The sequence below is a fragment of the Hippocampus zosterae genome, chromosome 5 (assembly GCF_025434085.1).
Source record: "Hippocampus zosterae strain Florida chromosome 5, ASM2543408v3, whole genome shotgun sequence".
Lineage (NCBI taxonomy): Eukaryota > Metazoa > Chordata > Actinopteri > Syngnathiformes > Syngnathidae > Hippocampus > Hippocampus zosterae.
This window is the reverse complement of record NC_067455.1, coordinates 22,198,834-22,209,412: the sequence shown is the minus strand read 5'-3', so window position 1 is coordinate 22,209,412 and position 10,579 is coordinate 22,198,834. Positions and strand designations below refer to the sequence as shown.

The window sequence follows — 10,579 nt, the reverse complement described above, 5'->3', positions numbered from 1 at the left end:
TTAGGGCCAGAACCGCTCCGGGATAAACTGTTCATGCCACAGGCCGGGCCTAAGTCAACGGACTACAGTGAATTTAACAAATTTCTGTCGAATTATATACTATGTTAGCCTGAATCAGGTCCACCACAGCAAATATACAGGTCGCCTGCATGGAGCGGAGCTGCAGTGAGTGAGTGAGAATGACTGACAAGAACTGCACATAAATTAAGAGTTTTAGGTTGGAAGTTTCAAAGATAATGGCAGTCATGACACACTGGAGTCCAGAAATTGAGAAACATTAACATTCATTTGTGTCCCTCAAGGTAATCCACTCTCAGGTAGCCTGATGGGGTTAATAACTGCAATTTACTTTTTTCAGCGTCACGTAAGTGGCAAAGGGTTCAAATGCTAACAAACAAGTCTCAAAGTTACAAAATGTTGACGTTAATAAGGTACCACTGTGGTAACAGGACACTCTGTACAATATAAGTGTACACTGATGAGACACTACTAGAACTTGATTAAAGATTCTGGGCCCTGTTTTCATTGCGGACACAAGTTATATTCATTTTATCCTGAAGATACATTTTTAGAAACACCCCTCATTGAATGGCGTGAAATCATTGTGAAAGTGCGACTATGTGCAAGGGCTGCGATATGGTAGATAGGACAATATAAAAGTGACTGAGAGTATCTTTTTGCATGAGACAAAGCCACTTTGTCAACAAAGGTAAATCCAAGCTAGTTTGTCTGTACTCAAGCACCTCCAACAGAAATTGTGCTTCACCTTCACACTTTCAATCAGTTTTTCTATCATCGAGATGTCACATTAACATACACGCATGCACTCATGCCATTAAAAATAGATGGCATCTTGCAGATGGGCATGTTTGTGTGCGAGTAAACACATACACAGGCACAGACTTTCTACTCCCTCCTCTAGCACCTCTCAAACCTATTATTGGCAGCAGTTCAGTGACGGCTGTGTGACTGCCAGTACTGCGGATCTGCTCCTGGAGCGAGCTCTCCCCATCAGCGCTGGCTTGATTACCCTGATGTATGCACACCCAGACACTTGACAATCTCTCAGCATTTACATATGCAGGCTCAGCACTCCACACTACTTCTGATCTGAGGTGGATGTGTGTGTGCGTGTATGTGTGTGTGTGTGTGTGTGTGCGTTTGTATTCATGACATCTCAGGACAATTTTATGATAACACACCTTCACAATGAGGACCTGTGGAAAAATGAGGACATTTTTCACGTCCTCATATTTCCACGCAGTCTACACTACTCTAGAGCTCACGAGGATACTCCCACACCAAAAATAAGTGATGTCCTGAAAGAGCACAATTTTCAGAAATTGTGTGTTTAAGTGTGTTTAACTTTCGACTCACTTTTCATTTGGAAAACTAGTGGCCAACTTCGGTACTTAACACACTTTTAACACACTTTCAGTGACGTCATTGTGCAGGACCTCAAATGTCATCTTTTTCGGACTGACTCACACATTTTCCCCGCCCTTGTCCTGATAAGTCACATCAATTAGCAGTCACACAAAATCCAACATGTGAAGCAGCCAGACAATCCTACTCTCAAACACGACCACGCGTGGATGACCATCGGGTAAGCAATTCCTTTTCGTTTATCTTACCGTAACATAGAAGTTGTTCAATATAACCGTGTTTAACAGTGCCCACCAAAGGTAATATCATTCAATAAGACAGCTAGCTAGCTAGCTAGCTCGATCGTTAGCATGCTAATAAGCTTCCAGTAAAAGTAATGTGGACATGTCCTGCAGGCAAGGTTCTGGAAAACTTTTCTAAATCTTTAACAACACATTCTGTGGAACTTGGTTTTGGTACCATATGTTTATTTCAGTGCAGTATTTGTTTTATTCGATTGCAGTTAATTTAAATTAGTTAGTACAGGTAGCCTAATGAAAGTGGGCCAGGCACTTCTAGCATTTACGCTAAGCCCGGTGTATTTACACTGTTTATTCTTGTGCTGATTCAATTGTACACCGTTTCAATGAAAAAAACAAACAAACGTTTGCAATGAAATTATAGCAGAATTCAGCTTTGTTGGTACATTTGGTCAAGACAATATTGTGTTACTCTATTTTAATTTTACATTGTTATCTGCCTGACAAATGGTTTGCCCGAATCTATTAGTCTGACCAGCAAATGTTTGATGAAATGAATTTTTGTATTTTTGAGGAAGAAAATAATATTCCTTTGGTTCAGTACTTTTTGAGCCAAAATAAGTGCTGCCATAATATTGTGCTTGCTTGTCTGGCTGACTTCTTCTCACTTTCCATTGTAGATGTTTACTGGTGGTGATAATGTCACAAAGAAGAACCAGACTGAGCCCTGAATCTGAGGCTGCTCCTTTTATCTGGAGTCAACAAGCCTTGTTTGAAAGCCCAGTGGATCAATGATTATAAAGGTATGCTATCAATCTACCTGCTATCTAATTCTTATGGCTACCGCAAGCACATGACAAGAGCTGCAACCAAAGCCTGTCACAGTGACAGATTTTATTCGTACATTGTATTTACCCCAAAAATGTCACAATAAACAGCATATTTTTTATGCCATTGATCATATTGGAGCAAAAATAATTGAAGTACTTTTGAAGAAAATGTTTAGCAGCCATTATCATTCAATTATTGAGAATATTGTATTGCCATGTAGAACTAGGAATATATTGGAATGAAAAAATAGAAATAGAAATTATTCGGCTTCTGTTAAAATATTGTGCTTCACCAAATATCACAATTCATAAAAACGCATACCATCCGTAATAGTCGAGGAAAATTAGATGCCTTTAAACTTCCTTCATAATGCTTATTTCACCTGATTGAAGAAGGCTGTGGTAGCTGTTTGACAAATCCAAATTTTTATCAGCAATTTGTACTGCCCATCAAAAGTCTCTACTTAGTTGAAAACAACGAATGGTCACCGGAATTATTTTTCAGTCATTACATTGTTTTAGTCTGAAAGAATATGTTTCGGGTGTTGTCTTTATTATTTGAACTCAGTCATGTCTGTTGTCCTGAAATTGTTAGCTATAAGAGCTGTACAGTGGTAACTACCATAAAGAGCCGGCTTGTGCTGTGTATGAAGTTTAATTTATTCAAAAGTCATGTAACTACGACATATTTCTGACACTCTATGGTTGCTATAATGTTGATTTTCATGATTTCAGTCATGCCCTCATACTTCCCAGTTACTGTAGAATACTTTTTAGAATATTTCTGATACTGTAATGTTGCTGAAAAACCTGAGTGTGATCAGGTGAAATGACTTTTGTCTGGACTTAACACTGGAGAGCCTGTGTTCGAATGTCCCGTAATGGCACCGTAATGGTGTTATGTTGCAGACACCATGTGACGGGATCTTGACTGAACCTTCTGGAGACCAAGAAGGGAGTGAGAGATCCACTTCATCCTTACAACAGGTTACTACTTCTTATGATATACTAGGTTTGAGTTTTCAGCTTTCTTTGACAAACACAGGAGAAGTTCTAAATCAGAAACATGGACTCTCCATGATTTCAGTCGTCATGTCCTCATATTTCTTTAGACCTGAAAAACCCGAGTTTGTTTCAGGTGACATGACTTTTGCCTTAACCTAACATCTGGTGAGCCTGCGTTCGAATGTCCCCATATTGCTGTACCACAGAACTGAACAGTGTTAACTTTCTATAGTGTGGTATATTCATCCCAAACTCTCCCGTGAGCAATGTTCAATGATAATTAATGTTTATTCATTTCTTAAATGGTCAGAATGAAGAATGCTGAATATTTTGACACCGTAATGTTATGTTGCAGACACCAAGTGACCTGACTGAACCCTCTGGAGACCATGAATGGAGTGAGATATCCACTTCATTCTTACAACAGGTTACTACTTCTTACCATGATATACTAGGTTTGAGTTTTCAGCTTTCTTTGACAAACACAGGAGAAGTTATAAGTCAGAAACATAGACTCTCCATGATTTCAGTCGTCATGTCCCCATATTTCTTGAGACCTGAAAAACCTGAGTGTGTTTCAGGTGACATGACTTTTGTCTTAACCTAACTCTGGAGAGCCTGCGTTCGAATGTCCCCATATTGCTGTTCCACAGAACTGAACAGTGTTAACTTTCTATAGTGTGGTATATTCATCCCAAACTCTGCCGTGAGCAATGTTCAATGATAATTAATATTTATTCATTTCTTAACTGGTCAGAATGAAGAATGCTGAATATTTTGACACCGTAATGTTATGTTGCAGACACCAAGTGACCTGACTGAACCCTCTGGAGACCATGAATGGAGTGAGATATCCACTTCATTCTTACAACAGGTTACTACTTCTTATCATGATATACTAGGTTTGAGTTTTCAGCTTTCTTTGACAAACACAGGAGAAGTTATAAGTCAGAAACATAGACTCTCCATGATTTCAGTCGTCATGTCCTCATATTTCTTGAGACCTGAAAAACCTGAGTGTGTTTCAGGTGACATGACATTTGTCTTAACCTAACTCTGGAGAGCCTGTGTTCGAATGTCCCCATATTGCTGTTCCACAGAACTGAACAGTGTTAACTTTCTATAGTGTGGTATATTCATCCCAAACTCTCCCGTGAGCAATGTTCAATGATAATTAATATTTATTCATTTCTTAACTGGTCAAAATGAAGAATGCTGAATATTTTGACACCGTAATGTTATGTTGCAGACACCAAGTGACCTGACTGAACCCTCTGGAGACCATGAATGGAATGATAGATACACTTCATCCTTACAACAGGTTACTACTTCTTGTCATGATATACTAGGTTTGAGTTTTCAGCTTTCTTTGACAAACACAGGAGAAGTTATAAATCAGAAACATGGACTCTCCATGATTTCAGTCGTCATGTCCTCATATTTCTTTAGACCTGAAAAACCTGAGTGTGTTTCAGGTGTCATGACTTTTGTCTTAACCTAACTCTGGAGAGCCTGTGTTCGAATGTCCCCATATTGCTGTTACTCAGAGCTGAACAGTGTTAACTTACTATAGTGTGGTACATTATTCTCAAACTCTCCTGTGGGCAATGTTCAATGAGAAATAATGTTTATTCATTTCTTAACTGGTCAGAATGAAGAATGGTGAAACTTTTGACACCGTAATGTTATGTTGCAGACATCAAGTGACAGGTACCTGACTGAACCCTCTGGAAACCAAGAATGGAGTGAGAGACCCACTTCATCCTTACAACAGGTTACTACTTCTTATCATGATATACTAGGTTTGAGTTTTCAGCTTTCTTTGACAAACACAGGAGAAGTTATAAATCAGAAACATGGACTCTCCATGATTTCAGTTGTCATGTCCTCATATTTCTTGAGACCTGAAAATCCTGAGTGTGTTTCAGGTGACATGACTTTTGTCTTAACCTAACTCTGGAGAGCCTGTGTTCGAATGTCCCCATATTGCTGTTCCACAGAACTGAACAGTGTTAACTTTCTATAGTGTGGTATATTCATCCCAAACTCTCCCGTGAGCAATGTTCAATGATAATTAATATTTATTCATTTCTTAACTGGTCAGAATGAAGAATGCTGAATATTTTGACACCGTAATGTTATGTTGCAGACACCGAGTGACCTGACTGAACCCTCTGGAGACCATGAATGGAGTGAGAGATCCACTTCATCCTTACAACAGGTTACTACTTCTTATCATGATATACTAGGTTTGAGTTTTCAGCTTTCTTTGACAAACACAGGAGAAGTTATAAGTCAGAAACATAGACTCTCCATGATTTCAGTCGTCATGTCCTCATATTTCTTGAGACCTGAAAAACCTGAGTGTGTTTCAGGTGACATGACTTTTGTCTTAACCCAACTCTGGAGAGCCTGTGTTCGAATGTCCCCATATTGCTGTTCCACAGAACTGAACAGTGTTAACTTTCTATAGTGTGGTATATTCATCCCAAACTCTCCCGTGAGCAATGTTCAATGATAATTAATATGTATTCATTTCTTAACTGGTCAGAATGAAGAATGCTGAAACTTTTGACACCGTAATGTTGTTATGTTGCAGACATCAAGTGACAGGTACCTGACTGAACCCTCTGGAAACCAAGAATGGAGTGAGAGATCCACTTCATCCTTACAACAGGTTACTACTTCTTATCATGATATACTAGGTTTGAGTTTTCAGCTTTCTTTGACAAACACAGGAGAAGTTATAAATCAGAAACATGGACTCTCCATGATTTCAGTCGTCATGTCCTCATATTTCTTTAGACCTGAAAAACCCGAGTGTGTTTCAGGTGACATGACTTTTGCCTTAACCTAACATCTGGAGAGCCTGTGTTCGAATGTCCCCATATTGCTGTACCACAGAACTGAACAGTGTTAACTTTCTATAGTGTGGTATATTCATCCCAAACTCTCCCGTGAGCAATGTTCAATGATAATTAATATTTATTCATTTCTTAACTGGTCAAAATGAAAAATGCTGAATATTTTGACACCGTAATGTTATGTTGCAGACACCAAGTGACCTGACTGAACCCTCTGGAAACCAAGAATGGAGTTAGAGACCCACTTCATCCTTACAACAGGTTACTACTTCTTATCATGATATACTAGGTTTGAGTTTTCAGCTTTCTTTGACAAACACAGGAGAAGTTATAAATCAGAAACATGGACTCTCCATGATTTCAGTCGTCATGTCCTCATATTTCTTTAGACCTGAAAAACCTGAGTGTGTTTCAGGTGACATGACTTTTGTCTTAACCTAACTCTGGAGAGGCTGTGTCTAAATGTCCCCATATTGCTGTTCCACAGAGCAGAACAGTGTTAACTTTCTATAGTGTGGTACATTATTCCCAAACTCTCATGTGAGCAATGTTCAATGATAATTAATATTTATTCATTTCTTAACTGGTCAGAATGAAGAATGCTGAATATTTTGACACCGTAATGTTATGTTGCAGACACCGAGTGACCTGACTGAACCCTCTGGAGACCATGAATGGAGTGAGAGATCCACTTCATCCTTACAACAGGTTACTATTTCTTATCATGATATACTAGGTTTGAGTTTTCAGCTTTCTTTGACAAACACAGGAGAAGTTCTAAATCAGAAACATAGACTCTCCATGATTTCAGTCGTCATGTCCTCATATTTCTTCAGACCTGAAAAACCTGAGTGTGTTTCAGGTGACATGACTTTTGTCTTAACCTAACTCTGGAGAGCCTGTGTTCGAATGTCCCCATATTGCTGTTCCACAGAACTGAACAGTGTTAACTTTCTATAGTGTGGTATATTCATCCCAAACTCTCCTGTGGGCAATGTTCAATGAGAAATAATGTTTATTCATTTCTTAACTGGTCAGAATGAAGAATGGTGAAACTTTTGACACCGTAATGTTATGTTGCAGACATCAAGTGACAGGTACCTGACTGAACCCTCTGGAAACCAAGAATGGAGTGAGAGACCCACTTCATCCTTACAACAGGTTACTACTTCTTATCATGATATACTAGGTTTGAGTTTTCAGCTTTCTTTGACAAACACAGGAGAAGTTATAAATCAGAAACATGGACTCTCCATGATTTCAGTTGTCATGTCCTCATATTTCTTGAGACCTGAAAATCCTGAGTGTGTTTCAGGTGACATGACTTTTGTCTTAACCTAACTCTGGAGAGCCTGTGTTCGAATGTCCCCATATTGCTGTTCCACAGAACTGAACAGTGTTAACTTTCTATAGTGTGGTATATTCATCCCAAACTCTCCCGTGAGCAATGTTCAATGATAATTAATATTTATTCATTTCTTAACTGGTCAGAATGAAGAATGCTGAATATTTTGACACCGTAATGTTATGTTGCAGACACCGAGTGACCTGACTGAACCCTCTGGAGACCATGAATGGAGTGAGAGATCCACTTCATCCTTACAACAGGTTACTACTTCTTATCATGATATACTAGGTTTGAGTTTTCAGCTTTCTTTGACAAACACAGGAGAAGTTATAAGTCAGAAACATAGACTCTCCATGATTTCAGTCGTCATGTCCTCATATTTCTTGAGACCTGAAAAACCTGAGTGTGTTTCAGGTGACATGACTTTTGTCTTAACCCAACTCTGGAGAGCCTGTGTTCGAATGTCCCCATATTGCTGTTCCACAGAACTGAACAGTGTTAACTTTCTATAGTGTGGTATATTCATCCCAAACTCTCCCGTGAGCAATGTTCAATGATAATTAATATGTATTCATTTCTTAACTGGTCAGAATGAAGAATGCTGAAACTTTTGACACCGTAATGTTGTTATGTTGCAGACATCAAGTGACAGGTACCTGACTGAACCCTCTGGAAACCAAGAATGGAGTGAGAGATCCACTTCATCCTTACAACAGGTTACTACTTCTTATCATGATATACTAGGTTTGAGTTTTCAGCTTTCTTTGACAAACACAGGAGAAGTTATAAATCAGAAACATGGACTCTCCATGATTTCAGTCGTCATGTCCTCATATTTCTTTAGACCTGAAAAACCCGAGTGTGTTTCAGGTGACATGACTTTTGCCTTAACCTAACATCTGGAGAGCCTGTGTTCGAATGTCCCCATATTGCTGTACCACAGAACTGAACAGTGTTAACTTTCTATAGTGTGGTATATTCATCCCAAACTCTCCCGTGAGCAATGTTCAATGATAATTAATATTTATTCATTTCTTAACTGGTCAAAATGAAAAATGCTGAATATTTTGACACCGTAATGTTATGTTGCAGACACCAAGTGACCTGACTGAACCCTCTGGAAACCAAGAATGGAGTTAGAGACCCACTTCATCCTTACAACAGGTTACTACTTCTTATCATGATATACTAGGTTTGAGTTTTCAGCTTTCTTTGACAAACACAGGAGAAGTTATAAATCAGAAACATGGACTCTCCATGATTTCAGTCGTCATGTCCTCATATTTCTTTAGACCTGAAAAACCTGAGTGTGTTTCAGGTGACATGACTTTTGTCTTAACCTAACTCTGGAGAGGCTGTGTCTAAATGTCCCCATATTGCTGTTCCACAGAGCAGAACAGTGTTAACTTTCTATAGTGTGGTACATTATTCCCAAACTCTCATGTGAGCAATGTTCAATGATAATTAATATTTATTCATTTCTTAACTGGTCAGAATGAAGAATGCTGAATATTTTGACACCGTAATGTTATGTTGCAGACACCGAGTGACCTGACTGAACCCTCTGGAGACCATGAATGGAGTGAGAGATCCACTTCATCCTTACAACAGGTTACTATTTCTTATCATGATATACTAGGTTTGAGTTTTCAGCTTTCTTTGACAAACACAGGAGAAGTTCTAAATCAGAAACATAGGCTCTCCATGATTTCAGTCGTCATGTCCTCATATTTCTTCAGACCTGAAAAACCTGAGTGTGTTTCAGGTGACATGACTTTTGTCTTAACCTAACTCTGGAGAGCCTGTGTTCGAATGTCCCCATATTGCTGTTCCACAGAACTGAACAGTGTTAACTTTCTATAGTGTGGTATATTCATCCCAAACTCTCCCGTGAGCAATGTTCAATGATAATTAATATGTATTCATTTCTTAACTGGTCAGAATGAAGAATGCTGAAACTTTTGACACCGTAATGTTGTTATGTTGCAGACATCAAGTGACAGGTACCTGACTGAATCCTCTGGAAACCAAGAATGGAGTGAGAGATCCACTTCATCCTTACAACAGGTTACTACTTCTTATCATGATATACTAGGTTTGAATTTTCAATGTTCTTTGACAAACACAGGAGAAGTTATAAATCAGAAACATGGACTCTCCATGATTTCAGTCGTCATGTCCTCATATTTCTTTAGACCTGAAAAACCAGAGTGTGTTTCAGGTGACATGACTTTTGCCTTAACCTAACATCTGGAGAGCCTGTGTTCGAATGTCCCCATATTGCTGTTCCACAGAACTGAACAGTGTTAACTTTCTATAGTGTGGTATATTCATCCCAAACTCTCCCGTGAGCAATGTTCAATGATAATTAATATTTATTCATTTCTTAACTGGTCAAAATGAAAAATGCTGAATATTTTGACACCGTAATGTTATGTTGCAGACACCAAGTGACCTGACTGAACCCTCTGGAGACCATGAATGGAATGATAGATACACTTCATCCTTACAACAGGTTACTACTTCTTGTCATGATATACTAGGTTTGAGTTTTCAGCTTTCTTTGACAAACACAGCAGAAGTTATAAATCAGAAACATGGACTCTCCATTATTTCAGTCGTCATGTCCTCATATTTCTTTATACCTGAAAAACCTGAGTGTGTTTCAGGTGTCATGACTTTTGTCTTAACCTAACTCTGGAGAGCCTGTGTTCGAATGTCCCCATATTGCTGTTACTCAGAGCTGAACAGTGTTAACTTACTATAGTGTTGTACATTATTCCCAAACTCTCCTGTGAGCAATGTTCAATGAGAAATAATGTTTATTCATTTCTTAACTGGTCAGAATGATGAATGCTGAAACTTTTGACACCGTAATGTTGTTATGTTGCAGACATCAAGTGACAG

At 38.7% G+C, this 10,579-nt stretch overlaps 1 long non-coding RNA gene across 3 annotated transcripts; it reads left to right on the top strand.

Moving 5' to 3' along the window:
* The first annotated feature begins 3,376 nt into the window (after positions 1 to 3,376).
* On the top strand, positions 3,377 to 9,283 carry LOC127600399 (uncharacterized). Of its 3 annotated transcripts, none has more exons than XR_007962343.1 (9): positions 3,377 to 3,442; positions 4,263 to 4,334; positions 4,710 to 4,781; positions 6,060 to 6,137; positions 6,514 to 6,585; positions 6,961 to 7,032; positions 8,311 to 8,388; positions 8,765 to 8,836; positions 9,212 to 9,283. It is a non-coding gene; the product is annotated as an uncharacterized LOC127600399 (long non-coding RNA). The 3 variants fall into 3 exon arrangements; XR_007962344.1 differs by lacking the exon at positions 4,263 to 4,334 and adding an exon at positions 3,816 to 3,887; XR_007962345.1 differs by lacking the exon at positions 3,377 to 3,442 and adding an exon at positions 3,615 to 3,887.
* The last annotated feature ends 1,296 nt before the right edge of the window (positions 9,284 to 10,579 follow it).